Here is a 21,842-nt window from a genome sequence, read left to right on the forward strand (position 1 = left end):
GTACCACTTTCAGCTATGAACACTCAAGGACAAGGGCAGCACACAGTTGGAAAGCCAGAGGACAGCCATAGCCGAGTGCCCAGCAGCCACAGGGCCACACTCTGCTGCATGGCTTTCCCCTCCTGATGTCAGAGTGTCCTCCACTCTAGGGGATAGGGGCCTGGGGACCCCTGAACCACTGGGTCTGCAGGATGCAAGCTTATGATGTGAGCCTGCAAGCTGCGGTGCTGGGCGGAAGCCACAATCAGGAAGTTCTAAATCCAGTGATTATTTTCAGGTGATGACAGAAGCATATTCTGAAAAAATTAAATGTCACCCAATATGACATTCGACATGCATATATGTGTATGTAAGCGTGGGTGCATGCATGCGTGTTTGTGTGTGTGTGTGTGTGTGTGTGTGTGTGTGTGTGAAAACTAAGGCTCAGAGAGAGGAAATCAATTACCCAGACTACTCCGTCCTCCTGACACCCTAACAGGGTATCCCACTCATCAAGTCAGGATCAACACTGTTGATCTGGGGGAGGGGTTGCAGGAAGGAGCCAGGCATACCTGGATCTGTTCTGGGAAAGTGACACTGCAGTGAGCAAAACAGACCCTCTTGTGTAGTTCACATTTTTCAGAGGGACAGGTACTAAAGAAATAAATATCAAATGTAATGGCCAGGGGTGAAGTGTGCGGCAAAGAAAGAGCATGGGTGGAAAGGAGCCCCCTGCCTTCACGCTGGAGAGGGAGGAAGTCAGGAAAGGCATTGTGGTGGCTCTGGAGCAGAGGCCTAAATGACAGGAGAGAACACTAGCAGAGATAGGAGTCACACACACACACACACATGCACACACGCATGTACACCCACACACACTTATGAAAGGAAGTAGTGTTAGTAATGTGATCCAAGAACAGCAATGTGGTCCAAATGGTCAGGGTGAGGCACAGGGAAGAGCAGGAAAAGCATGATGGGGAGCAAGGACGTGGATGGGCATTCCTGATGAGGTGCTGACCACTGGAGGACCTGGCCACATACGAGCTGTGTGCTCCTGGAAAAGACCCATTAGTTACCCAAGGGCTGATCTCCTCATGATGAAAATGGCTGCATTTAATGACAGCCCCCCTCTCCCAGAAAGCTGCTGGGGGATGCAGCCAATGGCTGGAAGGAAGAGGAGACACAAAGGAAGGATCCAACTGCCAACAGCTGCAGCCTGAAGGCCTGGCAGTGTTCGTGGCTGTACACTGAACTATGTACGTTCTCATGTATATTCACTTATGTGATTCCCCTTTCTCCTTAGAAAGAACCAGAGTGGCGGGGCCGTGATGGTACATGCCTTTATCCCAGCACTCAAGAGCCAAATTAGATGGATCTCCATGAGTTTGAGGCCAGCCTGGTCTACAAAGCAAGTTCCAGGAAAGCCAGAGCTACACAGAGAAACCAAAAAAAGAAAAAGGAAGGGAGGACGGAAGGAAGGAAGGAAGGAAGGAAGGAAGGAAGGAAGGAAGGAAGGAAAGAAAGAAAGAAAGAAAGAAAGAAAGAAAGAAAGAAAGAAAGAAAGAAAGAAAGAAAGAAAAAAGGAACTCAAGAGAGAGAGAAAGGAAGGAAGGAAGGAAGGAAGGAAGGAAGGGAGGGAGGGAGGGAGGGAGGGAGGGAGGGAGGGAGGGAGGAAGGAAGGAAGGAAGGAAGGAAGGAAGGAAGGAAGGAAGGAAGGAAGGAAGGAAAGCCTGCAAGACAGAGTGAGCAGAGGGTGCAAGTAGAGGCAGGTGGCTGAGAGAAACATTTCGGCCCACCTCAGAAATGCCCACGTTTTTTTCTCTTGTGGTGCTAATGATCTAACCCAGGGCCTTGTGAACACAGGCAAGTGCTCTCCTGCTGAGCTACATTCACAGCCCAGAAATGCTCATTCTTCATAGCAAGAACTAGGCCCTCCTAAGTCTTCTGACCAGCACCACACTCATCACACCCAAGTCAAGTAAACACCATGCAGTTCCAGGTATGGATCCCAAACCTCAGCAACACAATTTATAAAAGTTAGGCACTGTTATTAGCAATAAAAACAGTTCATATATAGCATCTGTGGTCATTTAAAGTCATTTTAAAACCATTTCTCGCACACCATGCTGGTATAGTATGGGGTATTGATTATGCTGGACTTGGATTCGAATCCCAGCATCACTGTGTATCAACTGCCTGGGCTTCGGTTCCCTCATCTGTCATGGGTATATTCTAAAGCATACAACACTAAAAGGTTCTCACCAATGCTTCTCTCTGTGGGCTCTCGTTTGAGCACTGCTCCAGCTCAGGGAAGCAGGCAGTAAACTGTATGCCCTTCATCTACACACGGGAGCAACCAGAAAAGGGTAGTCCAGAGCCAAGGCCACACCCCACAGATCTACTCCTCTACCTGTTCATTCTGTGGGCGCATGCACACGCACACCACAGCACACATGGAGGTCAGAAGACAATTTGTGGGAGCTGATTCTCTCCTTCCACCACGTGGGTGGATTGAACTCAGGTCATCAGGCTTGGTGGCAATTGCCTTTACCTCCTGAACCATTTCAGCAGCCTTGTGCAGCTTCTTTAAAAGGAAGGTGGTACCAGCCCCTTGACATGACCTTTCTTAACCCTAGTCCTCATAACTTGCCCCCCAAGTCTGGAGACCATGCTCTGGCTTGTTGTCTATGGCTAACTGCCAGCTTCCAGACCAGGATGTGGAAATCCACAGTTACCTAGCAAATGGCTCTAAAACAGCCTGGAACAAACACCAAGATACTAGACTCCTGAGAGGGCAACATCTCTCCTCTCTGCCTTTTCATTCCAGAGGACCAGCCATGAGCCAGATATGTGAGCAGCACCCTAATTTTGCAGGACCTCAGTTTCCCTGTGTGTAAATGAGGAATCTGTGCAGCCTCCCAGCATACATGCAGAGTGTGTCCCTCCTGCACACCACATGCATGAACCAAGTATGACCACTCAGGGATTGGGTGTCGCAGGCTCTGCAGTCTGTCTGTCCTACCACTCTCCATCAGCTGAGATCCTGCTGGAGTGTAGTGAGGAGGTGTTGACAAGCAGCCTGACTCTACTCCAGTTATCCCCCTGTAGTAGTTGGGGTGGGTTGTGAAGTCTTTCACGAGCAGCACATCAGACGATGAAGTGGCGTGGTACTCTGACAGGAACGCCTCCATTACTTAAAGCACAACACAGAGGGGCTGGAGTGCAGAACAACCTCCATGCCAGCTTGTCACTTAGCAACCCGTGTGCATGGCTCAGAGCTCAGAATAGCTCACGGGAGAAAAGCAGGACTGAGCAGTGAACTGTGAATCTTCTTTAAAGGAGAGAGAGAAAAAATATAGTGAGACTAGGAGGCAGACAGGTAAAAAATACCTTCCGCCAGAGCTCTAATGACTCCACAACAAATGTTCAGGCACAGCGCCTCAGTAATCAGCCATAGGCAGGGCATGGCTGTTCTCATGCTGTGAGCAGGGCCACGCCCAGGGTCCCTTACCCCAAAGCTACTGAATACAGAGGAAAGGCTCTTCCGGAATGATAGATTAGCTCCTCTGGATCTGAAGTATCTCTTATATCAGATCATTTAAAGCATGAACTCCCCAGAGAAGCTGAGTGAACAGGATGCTATCTTTGGGAAGGCAGGCAGCTAGCCCAACCATTCACACTACAGTGCACACATTTTCCCATCTGTGGTGTGCCCAATTCTGCTCCCTAAAGTTTACGACCCCGGAAAGCATCCTGTGACCCGGCCATCCTGAAGAAAAGCAGAGGTGTACTCTAAGCAGGAACTGAGAGCTCCAGCATCTCGGCCTCAAGGCCAAGGGTCCAGTTCAAGAATATCATCAGGCGGTGGAAAGAAAATGTGGCTCCATCCCTTTCTCTCGGAGAACGAATAGTGGCTTACTGATTTCCACGTGACAAGCGGTTGTGACCCTAGCAGTTTTCCTAATTACCTCAGTACCTCGGGGCTTTCACACAGCTCAAAACATGTTAGACTGCTATCAGAAATACAAATTGTCCTCCAAGTTATTTTTAGTTATTTTCTCCAAACGTCTGACCGTCCCCAAAGGTAAGCTGACATGCCCTGCATGGTTTCAAGGCAGCTTCCCTCGGACTTCCTTTCCCAGAATGCACCTGCAAGGACTCCAGCTCCATTTTGAATTCCTCCCTCTTTCACTCCATCCAGTGGTCATGAAGTCTTGCAGGGGTGTCCGTCTCTGTCCTGACCCCACCACCCTGCTCTGCTTCAGGCCCTCTGTTTTCTCGGGAACCTTTGGTAGGCTCCCTATTCATTTATCTTAGCCATCCTACTTACGGCCTTTACATTTTTTTTGTTTACATACGAGTATGTTTGTGTTAGTATGTGTGCATATGTATGTGTGCATGGGTGCATACATGTGCACGTCTGAGGACAACTTGGGGGAGTTGGTGCTTTCTGTCCACCATGTGGGTCTCCAGGACCAAACTTAGATCATCAGTCTTGGTGGCAAACAACTCTAACTGCTGAGCCATCTTGTTGGCCCTTACATGTAGCCTTCGGAAGCAACTGCTAGAAACACAAGGCGTTCTAACGAGAACCCATAGCCCTTCTTTCTTTCTTCTTCTTTATCTTTGTTTTTGTTTTTTGTTGTTTCTCGAGACAGGGATCCTCTGTGAAACAACCCTGGCTGTCCTTGAACTCTGTAGATCAGGCTGGCCTCAAACTCACAGAGACCCACTTGCCTCTGCCTCCCAAGCACTAAGATTAGAGGCGTGCTCCACCATGCCCAGCCTTAAAGCCCTTCTTAAGGCATTTGATCCCCTCCACGTCCACATAAATGTTGGCCTTCAATTCCTCCCTCTACAGTAACCCATGTCTTCAGCCTCCAGAAGCCTTCTATGTCTGCCTCTTCACCTTACCTCAGTGACACCTTCTATAATGCTCTGTGTAAGCACTAGTGACCCTTTTCTCTTCCCGCCTTGGCATACTCTCTAAGGTTACCTTGGTTCCCAGGATAGTTGGCTGTTCACATGCTCCATTCCTTTTCCAAACATGACACCCCTCGAAGGCAGGAGCCAAGGGGAAGCTTTTGTCCACCTTCGCTGTTCCTTGTGCAGCGCCTGCCTATTACACACAGGTTACCCTACAAATTTCCGTGGGTGAAACATGGACTTTCTGAAGTCCTTGCTTTCCCACCCTCCAAGAACAACCTTCTTTCCATGTTGAAATTTCAACTGCTGCCTTTAAAACAGAGAGGCAGGGTGAAGAGTGAGCAGAGCTGACCAGGTAAACACTGAGCCCGACCAGAAGCCTGCAGGGCCTGCCAGGGTACTAATCAAAAGCAGCTCTCTGAGCATGTGGGGAGGACCCAGCGCTCAGAAGCCAGCTTTCTGTTCCTTATTCATCTGTAAAATAATAGAGAACATCACTTACCTACCAACTGCATCTGCCTACCTCATGGCTAGAAGGAAAAAGAGAGCAGGAACTCCTTGAGGAGACAAATACAAGGAATGGTGAGTTTTCCGATTATTCCATTTCACAGGCTTGTTGGGTTTGTGTTTGGGTTTCCTCCTTGGCAAGACCAAATTCTGATGTTTTTCTATTAATGCATGTTCAATAAATAGGCTATGAAAAAAAATTGAGCTTGCATTTTGAATGCCCCTTAATTTTTTTCCAGTCCTGCACTTAGTTTCCTAGCTTGAATATTTTTCCATTTTCTGATGCAATATTCTGATGTCATGGACCAAGGACATCCTCAGGTGGTAGTTTAAAAACCGAGGGGGCTGGAGAGATGGCTCAGTGGTTAAGAACACCGACTGCTCTTCCAGAGGTCCTGAGTTCAATTCCCAGCACCCACATGGTGGCTCACAACCATCTGTAATGAGATCTGGCACCCTCTTCTGTATACATAATAAATAAATAAATCTAAAAAAAAAACAAAAACAAAAACAAAAAAAACGAGATGTGCCAAGCGGTAGTGGCACACGCCTTTAATCCCAGCACTCAGGAGGCAGAACTAGGCAGATCTCTGTGAGTTTGAGTCCAGCCTGGTCTACAGAGTGAGATCCAGGACAGGCACCAAAACTACAAAGAAAAACCCTGTCTCAAAAAACTAAAAAAAAAAAACAAAAACACCTCAAAAACCTGAGGACTAGCGCTCCACCTTCACCATCTCACAAATGGGATTCATCCTCATCTCAGAAGTAAGTGTGTATGATGGGGGTGGAGGGTAATAGGGGGATGGTCCCCAACAACAAATGAGGCTGAGGAGTCCACTGTAACTCCTGCATTGCTTCCCCCCCTTCCTGTCATATTTGCCGAATGTGTTCTGTGTGGCTAATATTTTGTTTTCTTAGTCAAGAGAGAAAAGAAGCAGGAAAAGAGGCAGATGGTCCAGAGGGGGAGGAACTGGCACTGGAGGATGTGGGCGTGGTCAGTGCAAACAAGATCCTTTAGTTCCTTTGTAGCATTTCATATGAGGGGGAAATGCGTGCCCGTATGTAAGATGGATGGCCCGGTGCCTCTGCGTGAGTGCACTCTGACAGCATTCGGTGCTGAGTTGTTTTCCGGGGGACTTCTGAAGATAGAGCAGGGTGGAGCCCGTAACAACAACAGCTGCAGCACACAGGTCACAGGGCTTCAGTCCCACCTCTGCGGAAGCCAGGGTGCTAACACCATTCAGCCATTGTCTCCTCTAATCCCTCCACAGTTACAACAGGAAAATACCACTGGTATTCCCACTTTACGAATGAAGAAGTACAGGCTACCAGGAATCGCCTCTGTTTCACGGAGCTCAAGATCCCTTGATCTTGGGCCAATGGAAGTAAGTAGGTCACCCCTGCCACAGATCAGCTGCCATTTTGAAATGGACATTGATTGCACATTATGGCCTGCTTTTAAGATGTATCAGTGAGCATAAACATGTATTTTGGAACTCATGGAATAAGGCAACTAGTTTATGGTCAAAAGTGGAGGCCACTGGATCTATACTACCATGGTCTGATTCCAGGGCCTGACTCCCAACCTGGCTGCAATCATAGGAAGACATGGGATTAGAGGCAGGTAAACCTGACTATGTATCCTGCTCTGCCATCTATCAGCAGTGAATCTCTGAGAGAATATGTAGCCTCTTATGATTCCCAATTCTGGACCTGAAAAGATGGGGATGAAAACTCCTAATTCATGTGTATAAAAACCTAAGGACTGTGGTCAATAAAGCACCCCCCCACCCTCCATAATCCAATACCAGCCGCCTCCTTTAGTTCAGAAAATACAGGAATTTGGCTCAACCCACAGGAAAACCCACCTGCATTCCTATGATGCCCTGAATGAATGTGGAACAAGCACACAGGGGCCCACTGACATGGGGAGCTGGTGAGGACAAGCAAGTGTTCATTGCTAGAATGATTTCCCACTGTCCTCTTGGGCTGGAAGAATGGAGCCCAGATTCCTGTAAGTTAGAGGCACTACTGAAAATACATTTTTTTTTGTTTCCTTCATTTCCTTTATTTCTTTCAATAAATATACACTATCCACTATGTGCCAGGACCTGTTCAAAACAGAGGAAATTACATTCCTGCCCTGTGAGATTTATATTCTCACACTGGGGGGGGGGGCAAATTAATACATGGTATCTAATACAAAGTATGCAGAGGAGGAGATGGAGTTGGGGGCAAGGATGGTATGAGATACAGAGGCGTTAAGACAGCAAGCACACTCGGATAAGAACACAACAGAGAGAGAGTGAGCCATTCAGATATCCTGTGAATGCATTCAGGAGAGAGGAACCAGAAAGCACAAAGGCTCGGAGACAGGACCAGGGTGCTTGGTGGCTATAAGCAACAGAAAGGTTTATGACCAGAGCACCCTCAGTCAGGGAAGTGGAGAGGGGTTGAGGCAGGAAGACGGGGAATGTCCAGAGCAGGCAGGACCCACAGCCATGGGAAACAGCCTGCATTTTCTCTGAGGCTGGCAGAACGGTCTGGTCTGGGAGATTTGTGAGCTGGGATAGGATCTAACACAATTGTTTTCAAAAGGATCAATAGCTGCTTGTAATTTAACAACTAGAGAAACTAGGAGGGTAGATGAAAGATGGCGGTGACCTGGGCCAGGCTGCTGCAAGAGGTGTAAGTATTGAAGAGAGGAAAACAGGGAGCCGGACTGGTGGAGGACACTCCAGGCCCCAGACAGAAGGTCTATATGTACGCCAATTTTAAGAAAGAAAAAGGTTAAAATTAGATATGAGAACAAAAGTGATTGACTGAAGGCCTTACTCTCTTCTTTCCATACCCATGGGGACTCAGGATGGAGGCAGATGGGTCTCCTAGCATCTGCCCAAATCTTCTGACCTGGATTTCCTTAAACTCATTATTTTCTCTTGTTTCAAAGACACACAGAGGATCTGAGTGTCCAATTACCTGAGTTAGCCAGCAGAGTTCTGAAGAGCACTTGAAGGAATAGTAATCAGAAACCCTTAATTATGGTCCCCACATGGAGTCTCCTCCCTGGGAACAAGAAGGGTTGGGCCTCTTTCCTTACCTGCTTTCTGTGCAGTTTGGTGGACAGCTGGGCAAGAAAGTATTCCTTACTGGGGACAAGTCACAACTAAGACCTACTATGCTCACAATGACTTAAGGAAAGTGCAATCATTGTTTGATAAATGAGGATTCCGAGAGGCAAAGAAACTCTAACCATCCTGGACAAGGTTACCCAGCCATTAAGTGCAAGAGCTGAGTTTTAAATTGCGATCTACCAAGCTCTGTAGTGAAGACTCTTTTTCATGTGCTGGTATTTTTCCAACTGTTCACAAATCATGGTACACAGAAAAATTAATACTGGTCTGGAACACTATGATAAATGAAGGAGGCTTCACAACCCTGGGCTACCCCCAAGCTATTCCAAGAGATATGGGGCATTGTGGTTTCTGGATCGCATGCACCCTCTGGCACCGATTGGGAAGATCTGTAGTGTGTCCTGCTGCCTTGCAGAATGGTGCATCCAAATCTACCTCCACATGCCAAGTAGAACAACCTCATGGACCATGGCCTCTCCCTGAGGTCAAGAGCTTCCTTACTCCCTTGGGTTCTTCAAAACTAATAGCATACCTACTCTTGGGACACTGGTCGAGCAGATTCTTCCTAGCTGTTATAAGGAAGTCTCAGATTACCAGCAGGCAGTTGGTGTCCGGGTATGGCAGGACCGTGGACAGCGCCCACCAGCCATTCTAGGAACCAGCCAAGTGCTCAGCAGGAAAACTCTGTTTCTCTTAGATCCCACAAGAAGAGATAATCTAAATCCCCACTGACTTCTCACCTGGCAGCACCTGCTGGAATCACCTACTGGATGATGTTCACATCTTTTGTGGGCAGCCCTTCTCCTCTGCTTACAGCTCCTGCTAGTATTTAAATGACAGGGGTCTGGGAGTTTTTTTTTTTTTTTTTTTTTTTGGTTATTCGGGACAGGGTTTCTCTGTGTAGCTTTGGTGCCTGTCCTGGAACTCACTCTGTAGCCCAGGCTGGCCTCGTACTCACAGAGATCCACCTGCCTCTGCCTCCCGAGTGCTAGGATCAAAGGCATGCGCCACCACCGCCCGGCGGTCTGCGAGTGTTACACAGAGAAAAATATCATTGGCAGAGTTTTGGGAATGCGGACCAGTGAATTCTATTTGTGAGAAAAAGAATAGTTGGCAAATCAGTAGCACATAAGAAATCCTAGTTAAACCAGTAAGTATGAGTGATGGAGTGCGATCTTCAGATGAACTGCTGGGTAAGCTCCGTGCCAGGGCTTAGATCGGAGGCTCCTCTGGCCCTTAGTATTGCTTCCCTCCCATCCCATAAGAACTAGAGTAGAAACGGGTCTTTACACCCCAACTCCAGGTTGTATGTAGACTGAGGCAGCCTAAGACTCCCTGGACCCAGAACCATTCCCTAACAAAGCATAACAAGGTCTGAGGTAAGAACACTTTAGTGACTCAGTAATATTCATACTGCCTCTGAGCCTATGTTCTCTCATGTGCTTGCTCCACATTTATTTCAGGGCATTACCTGTGCACAGTGATATATGAGTATGTATTTTTAAATAACTGAATTTACACATCAATGAATGCCTTAATACTAAAAAAAATACTCATGGAAAGAGGGATAGAAAGAATGATTATCAGCAGATTGCATCTCCACAAAATGGCTGCCCCTGAAGCAAAGGTTCCTGGGTAGCTTCTGTCTGCTGGGCCAGGGGACCATTAATGCTTATGTTTCAGTTATCTATCCTTACTTACAGGAACTCCCCCCTCTGGGAATGGCAACTTCTCAGAGAGAGAAGAGACAGACAGACAGGAGGAACCAGATGCCAGCTTTCCCAGAACAGCCAAGGACACACGTGGTAGAAGCCTGAGAAGAGGAGAGTCTCCGTGGGATGTGACCAGGAAACAAGCAGCACCCCCCTTGCCAGCCCCTGCCAGCAGCGACAGTAATAACCTTGCTAATGCCAGCAGTTTGGCTCTGGGGTCCAGGCCTCATCAGAGACTGCAAATCCCTGGCACAGACTGTCCAGCAGGGAAACCTGACACACCAGAGCTCCCATCAGCTCCTGGCTGTCCTTGATTCTGCAGATGCAGAGATTCTCAGAGCAGCATCTGACCTGCTCCGCCTCATTCCTCCCTTCTCCAGGCACCAGCCTGGAGTGGACAAACTTGAAGGGAGTGAAATCTGGAGCTGGAGAGTCAGGAAGAGAAAGACAGGAACAGGATATAACGCACCAAGATAGAGCCTAGGGTCTTTTTCTGGATTCTGACTCACCGGGAACCAAATGTCATCTGCCTTAAACCTTGGCAGGATGGGTCTGGTCATTTTCTACCAGTTTCCCACTGGTAGAGATCTGATTCTCCCTTTCCCAGGACACTAGTTTGAAGAGCAGAGCCCACAGATTTTAATAAACCTTCATTTTGATAAATGCCTACACTGTCAGCTGCATTCATTAAGAACTTGTTATTGGAAACGCATCATGAAGTGGTTAAGAACATGGGATTTGAAGTCTGACAGAAGCAATTCACTAATCTGAGTGACCTTGAGCAAATTAGTTAACCTCTCTGAACCTCAAAATCCACATCTATAAACTACAGATAGCAATATCTATCTCCTGGGATCACAGGGATGATTGAAGAAGATTGCCTGTAGAGAGAAAGTACTTAGCAAAGCACAGAGGCCTCAATAAAAAACTGGGTATTATCTATGTGTGCCAGCCACAGTATGAAGTGTGCAGTCCAGAACCGCTTTTTCCTCTGCTAAAATCATGTGTGTGCTACTGCACACTTGTAATCCTGGCGCTTGGGATGCAGAAGGGTCAGGAGTTCAAGGTCATTCTCAGCCACAAGGTGAGTAAGGAGGCCAGCCTGGGCTACCTGAGACACTATCTGGAGGGAAAAAAGGGTGGGAGAGGGAGGGAGGGAGGGAGGGGGTCTGGAGGGGACTGGAATGTAGGAGGCGTTTCCCTCAAAGCACTGCCTCACTTGTGTCTGGGATAGTGCATCAGCAATCCAGGATTGTGCTTCTGACCTCTACCAGCCTAGGATGCTGCTCAGGGGAGGCTGGCACAGGGTCTGAGATGCAAGGGTTTTGTTTTGTTTCCCACCCAAGTTCTCAGATGTCTGGCTGTCAGGATTTCTTGCAACATAGCCTGGAAGCCAGTGATAAGTTAGGCTTTGCCTGGGAGTTGGGGGGGGGGGTCCAATCCACCTTCTTTTTTAAACTCTTCTGCTGCTTATCTTAGCGGTTTTAGAGGGATTAATGATGAATCCTCCTACTGCAGCAGAATTGGACAGGAGAGTCTGAGGGGAGGGGAGCACCAGGCAGGAGGCTCCTGCTCTGGAATCCTCTCATCCCTGTCTTTTTTGGTCATGGAATGTGTTTCCAGATGAAATAGGGAAGGCACTGACTTCAGAGTGAACACGCAATGTAGCCCCCCCCCCCTTCTCATAGTAGCCAACTACAGTCCCACAGGTCAGCTTGGACGTTTTCTGGATACCTTGGGGGAATCTTATGTTCTTGATTCTTGAAGTGAATACACCTTAGATCAGCCTTAGATCCAGACATTTTACAAAGGTGAAGGACAAGAAGTCCAGAATCCCTCAAAAAGGTAGGAGACCCATTCTTCTCTTTCCTCTCTAGAAAAAGCCAACAACAGCTCCACTGAGCATCTCTTTTGAAGCTTCCAACTCCATGACAGATAGGGCAGGTGAACAGGGAGATGGCAAGACCCATTCAAAGAGAAAGGACCCCTGAAATCTACTCAGCAGGTGTCCCAGCTTGGGGACAGGCCACAGTCATACGTAATACCAGCGAGTCAAGGTCTCGCTGTTGGGAGTCATCCAGGAGCCATTGTAAGTGGCCATACTACTTACCTGACTTACTAGCCTGGTTCCTGTTCCAGCTTCCCCATCCAGGGCAGACTTGAAGGTTGGAATTAGGTCCATTTGAAGCAGAATTGTGGGTTCAATCGTACAGGATCTGGCCTCCTTCATAACCCTATGCCTACACACACACACACACACACACACACACACACACACACACACACACCCTCAGGAGCACAGCAGGAGAGGGGGGGGGGAATCATCTCTGGTTGAGATCCACAAGAGAAGAGGTGGGAACCGGATGTCTGTCAGCACCTGCTGTATGTCTAGCACTGGCCACAAAGTAAGACTGTGTAAAACGGCACCAACTGCATCCTCCTTAACGACTTTGGGAACAGAGGGTCCATGACTTGCCCAAGATCACCATGCTGGCACCTGAGGGAGCAGTAGGCCAAACTGTCAAACACTGTGCCCCCTCTGCAGCCAGACCCTGCTGGCCATCCCCATGAGGACAGAGTTCAACAGGCCCTCGTTGACAGCGGGCAAACTGAGATCTGCTCCGAAGACTCGCGCCCCCCCCTCCCCAAGTCACTCGGAGCTCAGGCCTCTCCAGCTCACGAGTCCTGCTAAAGAACCGCACCGAACTCACAGACAGCTGACACACGACTCGGTGTGACTCAGGCTGAGCACACTCCAATCAGAGCTGGTGGGCACGATTCACCTCCTGCACTGAGTCACTGAAGGCTTAAGCTGCAGAAATTCCCTCCTCAGCCCAACCACCTACTTAGCCACCGCGGCTCCACTAGAGGAAAAGACAACACACGGGAGCTACCACCTCTGGTGGCCTTGTCCGTCGCCAAGGGCAACCAGGTGTGACCTGAAAGTCCTTCTTTCCCAGGAGATGGATCTACCTTGCTGGACATGATACAATGTGAGAACCACTGAAGGCACCAGATGCTTACGCTCCACTCAGTCAGAAACCCACCAAAGCTTGACAGATACTATAGAGCCACTCCAGGATTGTCTCAGTCCCTGGAAGTTCTTGTTAACAAGGGCAACGGCAATCTTTCTTCTTCATGAACCCCATTGCTCTAACCCAACCCAGCTTGCCTCTTGTTCGCAGCTAAACTACCTCCCAAAGTAGCTCTACTTTGAAATGTCCTAAGTCATACGGCCCATTCAACTATTTCTAAAGAAGGGGACAGGAAGGATGGGAGAAAGGGAGAGAGGGAGAGGGGGGAGGAGGAAGGGAGGGGGAGGAAAGGAGGAAGGGTGGGTGGGGAGAGAGGGAGGAAGGAAAATTTTCAAAGAATAAAGCCCACTTGACAGCAACTGGGTTCAAGTAGCCTCAGAACTTCTTGACTTGAACCCCTGACAGAGCTGTTTGGGCTTTCAAGAGAACTGAAGCATTGGGCTTCCTTCCAAGGCGGCCGCGCCCCTGGGGGAGCAGCCTTGGCATACTGCGAACATCCCTTCATAGCACCGTCTGCACAGGTATAAATGTGGCGGAGGCCTCTCTCCAGACAGCGGGCCCCTCTAGACTGTGGCCCCCAGTGCATGACTCCTGTCTCTGTCTTTCGGTCCCCAGATGCGCTTCCCTCGGGGGAGGAAGGGCCTCTTCCACTCTAACTCCAGATTCACTGAGGAGCAGCCCCGGGACTGGGAATTAAATATTTATCTCCGGCGCGAACGTACTGCTTCTCTAGCCAATGTTACCGTCAAGGTCACGGGCCCGAGGCCGAGTGGCTGGGGCTGGGGTCCCCAGCTGCGCCGGAGCCTCCTGGTTGAGCTGCGCCCTGGGCGCGCTCCAGGCACAGGGACCCACCGAGCTGGCCTCCCTGGTCCTCCGCTGGTCCTCGCCTCTGCAGCTGTCCTGTTACCTCCGGAGTTCTGGGGCATCCTGAGCTCCAGAAGCTGAAGCCCAAGTCCAACCTGTGCAGGAGCTGCCGAGCACCCTTGACAAGCCAGCTCATCGCCGCCCCTGGGCTCTGTCGCCAGGCAACGGCGGCCGGAGCGCCGGGAGGAGCCCCCGCGCCAGCGCAGGGTCGGGCGGACCAGGAGGAGCGCCGCTACGCACCAGGGGCCTCCGGCCTTCCAGGCTGGGGCGGGGCCGCAGCAGGCAAAGTTGCCGTGGCTGGCTCGGGTATGCCAGACGGGGAGCAGACGGCGACTCACCTGTCCCGCGTGGGCCGTCGCGTGGACTCGGTCCCTGGACTACCGCCGAGTGGCCGTGGTCCCCGACGGATCGTAGGTGCACCGTCCTTCCCGAGGGCAACTGGAGTCAAGCGGCGACGGGCCCGGGCCCGGGCTGGGGGACCCGGAGCTGCGCGCGCCGGCGCACGCGGCTCAGCTGGCTTCTCGTTCCCTCCCTCGCCGTCAGTCCCAACCCTGCTCCCGCCCTTCGCCCTCTCGGGGCTCTAGGGAGCCACCCCGGGGCCCAGGTCCCGCAGCGGAGGGAGCGCGTGGTTGCGAAGGCCCCGGCCGACTGCCGCCCTCCCCGCGCCCTGTCCGCACTGGCTCTGCGGAGCGGAACGGAGCTGGGCGGAGCGCGGCGCGCACTGTTCCCTCGCTTTCCGAAAGGCCACCCTGGCGGCGGGGCGCCGTGACGCAGGCTTGACTCACGCGCGGGCCCGCGTCAATGCGAGGCTCCTGGGCTGCGAGCGAAGCTCTGATGGCCGACACAGGCAGAGGGGTGGGCAGGGAGCAGAAGAAGGGGTGCCGGGAGCAGCCTCTTGAGACCTGAATGCTCTCTCTCCTTAGGGCATCTGCCCTCGCGAAAATGGACCCCGATGGCCAAAGGCCACCTGAGCCCGGGACCTCACCTGTCTTTACAGACTCAACCCTCTTTCAGGATTCCAATCCTACCCCGTGGTTATTCTTTCCATCCCTATGCGGATGTTGCCTCTATTCCTACCTTTGGGCTGTCCTTTTCCTCCAGCACTCTACCACCGTACAAGGCCAAGCCCTGCACAACACAGTTTCCCAGACCCCTGCCAAATGAATGAAGTGGGGAGCAGCGAGAGGGAGGGGGAATTGTAACTGGGTACCAAAAAGTTGCTGAAGGATGCTGGCTTTAAATAATGTATAGACACGAGGAGAAAGGGCAGCCACTGTGGAGGGGACCGCGTGCCCAGGGCGGATGCAAGAGTGAAGAATGCGTGCAGACAGGTGGTTGCCTGAGCTGGAGCAGGGCTGGAGGTGAAGTTAGACATGGTGACGGGACCTGGCTGGCTGGAAGTGCTGTTTGGAGAGTCTGAAATGCTTGTCTCTGCTCTAGGGGACCTTGGGCATATCACAGGCGGGTACCTGTTTGGGTGAGATGGAGAAGGTGAGATCATCTTCATTGTCCTAGCTAAAGTTGATAAAGACCAGAAGTGAGGACTCGGAAGAGACTAAGACTCTGTTCTTACAGTCTAACCAGTTGTCCTGCAACAGTTTTATGGATGTTGACAGAAGAGACAGAACTCCAGGGCCAGAGACAATGGACTTGTATTACTCTGGACACAGCGAGTTGTACACGCTTCATATTCAGATCATTTCTCCTAATCCTCAAGTCCTATGGGAGTAGCCTCAAGTTTAGGGAAGCCTAACGTTTTATAATGGACTACAAGAAAAACTGCTGTTGATTTGCACCGACAGAATTTTTATCATAAAGGACAGCAAACAAAACTCCCCTCTACTATCTCTGTTTTCTGAGGCAGTTCACTATGCAAAGATCTGCAGAACCAGATTGGAACAGGAAGCCATCGGTGCCTCTGCCTATGAGACATCTGGAAATGCAAGATGCCCATTGAGAATGATCTCTCCCAATAGATGATGCTTTTAGTCAACAAGTATTTAGCAAGCCTACCATCTGCGGGCACTATTACCATCCTGCGGACATAACAGGCAAGACCCATCATGATCCCTGCCCTTATGGAACTTACATCCTGGTGCGCTTAACCAGGAAATGAGCAGGATGGATGTTCGTGGAAGGAAAAAGCAGGTGATATAAGAGCTATGGTGGAGGTGAATGAATACGGTGTGACAGCTGATGTGTTGTAGGGGTGAGAGGAAGGGAAGTCTCAGATGTAGATGGTTTTGAGGAAATGGGCTTTAGAGTTGGTGTCGTGATGGGAAGAGAACTTTGAGTCTGGTGAACCTAAGTTTTTTCCTAGATTGTCATTACTTACATACCTTGAGTAAGATCTATCCCCCAATGAGCCCCAGTTTCCACATCTGTAAAAAGGTACACACTTGCAGAAAATACATATTCTATGCAGTTGTGATGATCACAAGAGATGATTGTTTTAAATTATCTGATATCACATGCCCTTGATAAATGACTGTTATTAGGTGATTGTATTATCAGTAAGACAACCTAGAAAGAGGAGATTTGGGAATGAGGGGAAAGTGCTCCTGGATTTGAGGCATACTGAAAACAGCATGTCTATCAGGTACGAAGGCCCTTGTATCACATCTACTGGCTGACAGACCTAATCTTGAGTGAACTCAGTACTTGTTTTCTTCATGCAAAGTTCTCTGGGGGGGAAAGTCACATTGTGAATCCATCTCCTTCTGCCTTCATGGTCCCCAGACTTGAATGGGCTTCTTATTGCCTCCATGCAGCTCTATGATCCATTCCTCTCTCCAGTCAAGGCCACCCCAACTTTCTATTCTCTCAACCACCCTTCTTGCCCTATCCATTACCTCCTTGGTCTCAGAAACTGCCTCAGTCCTCAGAAGCTCCTTGAATTTCGCCCAGCGCTGTTGTTCCAGCCCCACCTACACCTGCCTGAGCATCTACACTTTTCCTCCTGCCGGTCCCTACTGTCAGAGTCCAGGCCCTACTTAGCCCTGGGCCCTTGGCCCACACCTTCATGACAGCCTCAGACAGCATCAACTACCCTAGACTCTCCTGGCTCATCAACCTGTCCCCTGCTACTGGGTCTTTCTCTGCAACTATGAACCATGTTCGGATATTTCCTTTAGAAGTCACCCCAACTTTATCCTGCCAAACCCTCTGCCTCTGTTTGCTCCTTGCCCCCTCACCCCTTAGTCAACCCTGCTCTCTCATGGTGTCAAGATGGATCTCAGCAGTGACCTCTGAGCCACTAAACCTGCAGGACGTTTTTCCAGTCCTCCTGCTATTGACCCCCTATAGTACTTTCTTGGACCTCTCTCCTTCTTGAAGTGCCCACTCCCTGTCTGCCTCTGCCCTCTAGTCATCCCTGTAGTTCTCCTGCTGACCTTTCTATACTGGACTTCCCAGATCCTTTGTGTCTCTCTGTCACTCACGGTTGTTCTTCTACACCGCCCGCTCTCTGGCTGCTGTCCTCATTCCAGAGTCTCCTGAGCTCTGCACACTCAAATGCTTCCTCCACCTGTCCAGACAACCCCTCAGAACCACCTCCTTATCCGGAAACCCATCCTGCAAAACAGTCAACAGTTTTCTTTCTGATCCACATCTAAGTTCCCTCCCGGAAAAGCAATCGTCACTTTGCAACCCGCTCCTTCTTATCCCCTCAGGATACGCATCATTAAATCCTAGAGGCCTTAGCGCCTAACTGCCGCTAGAGTCTGGCCACTTCTCTTAAATTCTACTGTCACAATCGTAACACAAACTATAACCATTACTCACCTGGACACTCAAAATCTCCTGACTCACATTCCAGGTTCACCCCTCTTCCCCACAAAAGAGGAATTTTTAAATGGGTTTCCAGGACACTGTTGCTCTGTGTAGCCCTGGCTGTCCTGCAGCTCTCTCTGTAGACCAGGCTGGCCTCAGACTCAGAGATCAGCCTGCCTCTGCCTCGCACGTGCTGGGATTAAGGGTGTGCACTAGCATACTTGGCTACAAGAGAAATCTTTTAGAAGTGAAAATGTAACGGTACCCTTCTCAAGCCCACGGCGCCCTGAGGCCCTTTCCCCTCTCCAGCTTCATCCGCCGCTCCTCCCTCCTGACTTTCCTGCAGCCCACTTGCTCCCTCAGCCTTCTCTCTGCTCACCCCACTCTTCCCACGCTTTCCTGGCTCAAGCTTCGGCCCATCTGCCCCCTCTGCCAGGAATCAGTCAAGGCCCCTCCTCCTCTTCCCTCACTCAACAGAATCCCCCATCCCCTTCTGCCTGTGTAGAAGAAGAATAACGCCAGCCTTTCAGGTGGATTATCTTGCCCTTTGTAGCTTTGTCACAACTGTGGTGAGGTATTTAACAATGTGACGGGCGGCTTGAGGGGGTCCCCTTGGCTGATGTGGAAATGCCACAAAGGCAGAGACCATGTTTATCACCAATACATGATGGACTCTCTACAAATATCTACTAAAAGAATAGAAAGGGGTGGTTAGAAATATAAGTGGAGAGGCCAGGAGAGCAGGCTGGAGATGAATTCAGAAGTCCTAACCACAGAAAACGTGGCCGACTTTTCCTCTGTATGTTCTAAACAGGGGAAAAGTGGAGATGAGCTGGAGAAAGCTTCAGTGGGAGGACTGACTTCTAAGGCAAGAGCAAGGAGGGTCAGAAAAGAAGACAGGGAGGCAAGAGTTGGGGGGACAGTGTGTGTCACAGACGTTTCTAGAAGGAAAGCCAATCCATAGTGTCAAAAACTGCAATGAGTCAGAGATGAAGCCTGAAATGCATCACCGGTGGGTGGGCTCATGACATGACAGGAAGCCACAGTGCAGGTGCTGAGGTGGAAATGGGCCGTAGACTTGCACCATGGAGTCTTCTCAAGCACGTCAGCTTCCAATGGCCATCTCTCCTCTGATCATCCTGAATAAACTCTTCCTTTTACATAACACTGCATAGTATTAAAATTATACTGTGTGATACTGTAAAGGTGGTATGACTAGTACCTTCCTATTACTGATGGGGAAGCTAAGATTTAGTGTGGGTAGTCAATCCACCTAACTATACAGAGAGTTCATCCCAAGTTTAAAGCCTTTGCTCTCGTTGTTGATGTTTAGGGACTTGTAATGTGTGTCCCCTTTCATGTATGTAACTTCTGAGTATGTTGAACACAGAGATACTAAGATAATGACATCTCCTTTGTTCTGAGTGACACAATTATTGCCATTTCCCTTTCTGGAAATGGCCATCCCTTCCTCTGGATAGTCTCAGCTACATCTTCTGTGGTTAGGACTTCTGAATTGGTCTCCAATCTTCTTTCCTGGCCTTTCTACTCATATTTCTAACCCCTCCTTTCTGTTCTTTCAGCAAATATTTGTGGGGGTTCCATCATGTGTTGACGATAGGCATGGCCGCTGCCTTTGTGGAGTTTCCACATTAACCAAGGGGACCTCCTCAAGCAGCCTGTCACATAAATGTTAAATACCTCACCACAGTTGTGACAAAGCTACAAAGGGCAAGATAATCCACCCAAGAGGTTGGCATTATTTTTCTCTACAGTCAGAAAGGTATTTCAAGTGTTTGAAATTATGGCTCCTGAATCCTTTCATAACACTTTCTTCAAGAGATGATGTCTGTATCTCCTCCCTTTGAATCCGGGCTCCATGACTGCTTAAACAAGAGAAGTGATATCATGCCTGTTTCTAAATAAAGGCTATAAGCAAGAATTGCCGCCATTATCTCTGTCCTGGAATCCTGTTCTAGAACTGACTACCATCCTGTGAGGAAGCCAAAGTGGCATACAGAGAGGCCTACCCTTGAGGAAGCTGAAGGCCCCAGACCCCAGTTCTCACTGGACCCTTGACCTAAAATTACCCACAGCCTACCAGCCAAGTGAGCAGATCACCATGGAAGCGGATCTTCCAGACTACAGCCAGAGCCTGGTGTAAGCTCCACATAGAACATACATAGCCCAGAGAAACTATTCCCAGACACCTGGTCCACGGAACTCATGAGACAGAAAAGACGAATGCTTTAAGCCATTGCATTCATTCATTCATTCACTATCTAATTTTATGTGCATGGGTGTTTTGTCTGCATATATGCCTATGCACTACATGCATGCCTGGTGCCCGCAGTGGCTCGTAGAGGGTACAGTATCCCTTAGAACTGGAGTTACAGACAGTTGTGAGCTGCCATATGGATGCTGGGACTCCAACCTAGGTCCTCTGGAAGAACAGCCAGTGCTCTGAACTACTGAGGAATCTCTCTAGTGCCTAAGCCATTACATTTGGGGGAGATTTCTTATGCAACAATAAAAAACCAGAAAAGCCATATAATCATCAACATGTGTGGATGAAAGTAGGTAGATGTTCAGTGACCACGTGTCATCTACCTGCTACTCTCAGTTCTGGGAATTCCTTCAGCCCTGACTTAGTAAATTGGGCCTCTTCCAACAGCCGTCATGGGAACCGCATCCCCTCAGACTGTGTTTAGTTGGTAAAGAATAGCAAATCTCACGCAACTAGTGTTTAAGATCTAAAGCATAGCTAATAAGGATGTCTCTCTCCACTACTGTTACTGAGTCATTGAACCTGTAAAATAAAATAACGGCTACACTTCTGGGCTGGAAGATGATCATCCTGCCGTGGCTTCAGAAAACACAGACCATCTTTGTGGCTATGTGACCTTTCACCTGAAGGAAAAGGCGAGTGTCACGCACTTCCCTGGGGCCATAGACACTGGGGCCTGGAACTCGAGCTCCATGTATCCCGCATGCTAACTCACCCTCGAGGCACTTTGGTCTCCTTAGCTCCCTGTCTTTGCCCATCCTTAGCCACTCTCCCTAATGACCTGCAACAGTGCCCAGTGACCTTGGATTCACCCTCTCACAGAGGAGTCAGCTGGAATCCACAGAAGAGAAGAAGCAAGTTTTTCAGCCTGGGAAGGAAAATGAAGAGTCACCAGGTCCCTGTTCTCAGTGTACAGAGGACGGAGCTGTGGATCAGCACACAGTGCATACTGGAAGACCTGGCCCCCAACAAGGGGCAGTGAGGCAGACCGTAGTCCCAGCCACTCATGAGGCTGAGGCAGGAAGAGTGCTTAAGCCCAGAAGACTAGGATCGGCATGGGGAACACAGAAACACCTTGAGACCCCATTTCACGAAGAAACAAACAAAAAAAAACAACAACTTGGCTCTAGGACTCACAGGGTTAGTATCCGAGTGTCCTTGCTCATGACATGGTGATGACGCTACTGTCCCCTTCATAGCTGGCTGGATGCCAATGAAATTTCCCCCAAGCAATACATTTCTAAGAGCAGTGGGTGGCGTCATGAGGCTTCCATACATGTGAGGTGCTGCGGCTGCCGGGGTGGTGATACAGTGAGCACATGGTAGGGTCTAGAAGTGAGGATGCTCTTCATCCTGTGACCCTGTGTACCTGGAATGGAACTCTGAGAGGGGAGAGAGCTTGGCCTACACACCAGAGTGTTCCAAAGGTCACCTATCCACAGCTGAAAGGGGAGGGGACTTCAGGAGCAGAGGCAGTGTAGAGCGGCAGCTACTCCTCCCCACATGGCCACTGGAGACCAACCTTGGGGATGGCAGTTCTTCCTATGGCTCAACGTTTACCTTCTCCTGTTGTCACACAGTACTCTGGGTTACAAAAGCAGATAAACTGCATCTGGGAAAAATCTCT

General features: G+C 49.6%; 1 protein-coding gene across 3 annotated transcripts in view; it reads right to left on the reverse strand.

The window, feature by feature from the left end:
- Slc6a17 (solute carrier family 6 member 17) overlaps window positions 1–14,620 on the reverse strand; it is a 46,498-nt gene extending 31,878 nt beyond the window's left edge. The window contains exon 1 of one of the 3 annotated variants that reach the window (XM_006979501.4): window positions 14,496–14,620. The gene's annotated coding sequence lies outside the window, so the exon portion shown is untranslated. Of the gene's footprint in view, window positions 1–14,015; window positions 14,059–14,495 lie in introns of those variants that run through there. The other 2 variants (XM_076574793.1, XM_076574792.1) reach the window with 2 other exon arrangements.
- Window positions 14,621–21,842: the final 7,222 nt, after the last annotated feature.

Source organism: Peromyscus maniculatus, chromosome 6 (assembly GCF_049852395.1).
Source record: "Peromyscus maniculatus bairdii isolate BWxNUB_F1_BW_parent chromosome 6, HU_Pman_BW_mat_3.1, whole genome shotgun sequence".
In the NCBI taxonomy this organism is placed as follows: domain Eukaryota; kingdom Metazoa; phylum Chordata; class Mammalia; order Rodentia; family Cricetidae; genus Peromyscus; species Peromyscus maniculatus.